The sequence below is a fragment of the Anas acuta genome, chromosome W (genome assembly GCF_963932015.1).
Source record: "Anas acuta chromosome W, bAnaAcu1.1, whole genome shotgun sequence".
NCBI lineage: Eukaryota > Metazoa > Chordata > Aves > Anseriformes > Anatidae > Anas > Anas acuta.
In genome coordinates this window covers 3,901,203-3,903,780 of record NC_089016.1, presented here as the reverse complement: position 1 = coordinate 3,903,780, position 2,578 = coordinate 3,901,203, and the positions used below count along the sequence as shown (strand labels likewise).

Below are 2,578 nucleotides of genomic sequence, written 5' to 3'. Positions count from 1 at the left end.
CTCCCTGGATGAATGCCAGTAAGAAATCCTCACTTCTCCCTTGTGTGCAGTGTGCCCTAAGCCTGCTGAGGAACTAATGCCACTTCTGTTCTCTTCTTTCTTTTCCAGCTGCAATCAGTGCTGCTGCACACCGATAGGCCAGTGTACTCCTTTAGCTAATGCAGCACAACCCTTGAAGGCAAGCAGCAGTGGAGAACAAAAAGGCATGCTGTGCTCGGCATAGGACTGAGAGTGCAGAGAGAAAGGGGAATGCTCAAAATCTTCACCACTGCCGTCCTCACACCAAGATACAGCTGCTGCTGTTAAAATATTGCTCTTCTTGTGCTCTTCTCAGACAAAGCACAAATGAGAAGGGAGAATCAAACCGTTCCAACAGGGTTTGTTTTTATTGGGTTTTCCTACTTTCCTAAACTCCAGGCTGTCCTGTTTGTGCTGTTTCTCCTCATGCACGTGGTGACCCTAGTTGGAAATATTATGATAATGTTTGTTATCAGGCTGAATCAGCAGCTGCACATGCCCATGTATTTTTTCCTAAGTGCTCTGTCCTTCTCAGAAATGTTATACCTTCTCCATCATCCCAAAGATGCTGTCCGGATTAGTGCTGGGAACTAGAACCATTTCTTTCCTGGGCTGCGCTGCACAGATGCATTTCTCCTTCATGTTTGGATTCACGCACTCTTTCCTCCTGACGGTGATGGGATATGACCGGTACGTGGCGATCTGTCAGCCCTTGCATTACAGCACCGTGATGACCTCCCGAGCCTGCACCCAGCTGGTGGCTGCCTCATGGGCAGGGGGTGGTCTCCTGGGGCTGCTGGTGACCAGCGCTGTGTTCCAGTTACCGTTCTGCCAGTCCCACCGCATTGACCACTTCTTCTGCCATGTGCCCCCCATACTCCAGCTGGCTTGTGCTGGTGGCAAGGTGGTTGGCACTGTAGTTGGCATCTTTTGCATTACTGCCTTGTTGGGATGCTTTCTGTTCATCCTTCTCTCCTACGCCTTTATCCTTGGCTGGATCCTGCAGATGCCATCAGCCAAGGGGAGGCACAAAGCTTTCTCCGCCTGTGCCTCCCACATCACCGTAGTGGTGGTGCACTATGGCTGTGCCTCTGTCATCTATTTGAAACACCAGTCACCCCGTGCTGCAGGAGCTAGTGTTCTGATTGATGTGTCTTACACTGTCTTCACCCCCTTCCTGAGCCCCATCATTTTTAGTCTGCGAAACAAAGATTTAAAAAATGCCTTTTGGAAATCTCTGAAGAAAAGCTTCATCATCAGGAATGCAAATATTTGTCCAGGATCTAGTTTCAGTTACGGGAGTGATTATTGCTAATTTTTATTTATTTATTTTCCTTTGGTAGTTCCTTGCTGCTTTCGAAAGAAAGCCATACTTTTTTTCCAGGCAAATGATTCATTCCTGCAGATGTGACACCTTTTGCACTCACTGGGCATCACAGGCTGCACTGCAAGGCTTGGCTGGAGCACCTAGGTGTAACTTTTAATGCTGAAAATTCAGCATCATGCAGAAGCAAGAGTGGACAAAGCTCTCAACACTCCCAGAGGAGACACGAGCCACTTCTTGAGGAGCAGCAGGTGACTGTCTGAGACCTGGTGCAGTAGGCTCTTGTCCCCACCATAGGCACTCTGACTGATCCTCTAAGCATGACTTTGTCTCTTCTGGTGCTGACTGTGAAGCTGGCCTGAGAAGGCTTTGGACTGATTCCCTTTTGTCTTGTTCAGCTTTTGACAATTTGCAAACTCATAAGTGCTCGCTTGAAGACAAACACGTTTTACTATTCTGCTATTTTGAAAAACTCCCTTCTCTAAGGAATTTAGATGTGGATTTAAAAAGGTAGTTTTAGAGTATAAGGATTTTGTTTGAGATAAAAATATTTATTTATTTATTTATTTATTTCTCCAGGTATTTGCACTCCTGTTTATGCAAAAACAAGCAAGCATTTAAACAGTTTTCCTACATCTGGATAGGTGCAAAATCATAAAATACCTCGTTTTTTCTGAACACTGATTTTCAGGCATAATTTCTCCCCCCATGACATACGTGTAACTTCAGCAGGACTGTGTTCTCTCCCAGGGCTCCAGACACAAGACAGGGACATCTCTGAATCCACTTGCTTTAATTAATAGCTTTGTAATAAGTAATTAACTTACCAGTGCTCTTCTGTACTCAGAATGAAAAATGAAGGAAGTGTTGCTCAGTAGTAGCACATTTGTGCATGATTGTTACTGCAAGTGAGAGGACACCACTTGAATGTGCTTTCAACAGAACTAAGGAAAAAAAAAAAAAAACAACAAACAAATACTGGGTAAAAGTCATTGTACTTTGCACAGACCAGTAGATATATTTGTTGGCCCAGCCATAGGTTGAGGAACAGGCAGACTTCCAGGGTCTAACATCCAGGATATGAAACACTACACTGATTTCATAGGGACCAAGACAATGATGTACAAAAAGAAATGCACAGAAAGATGTCAGGAAGGTTGTGTGGGGTTGTTGTCTCCCCATTTCATCCCATCAGTGCACAGGAACCCTTGGTGAGACAGATCTCAGAAGGGAAGG

General features: G+C 45.1%; 1 pseudogene; it reads left to right on the top strand.

Annotated features, from left to right (window-relative positions):
* Positions 1-1,377, top strand: LOC137847272 (olfactory receptor 10H1-like; annotated as a pseudogene).
* Positions 1,378-2,578: the final 1,201 nt, after the last annotated feature.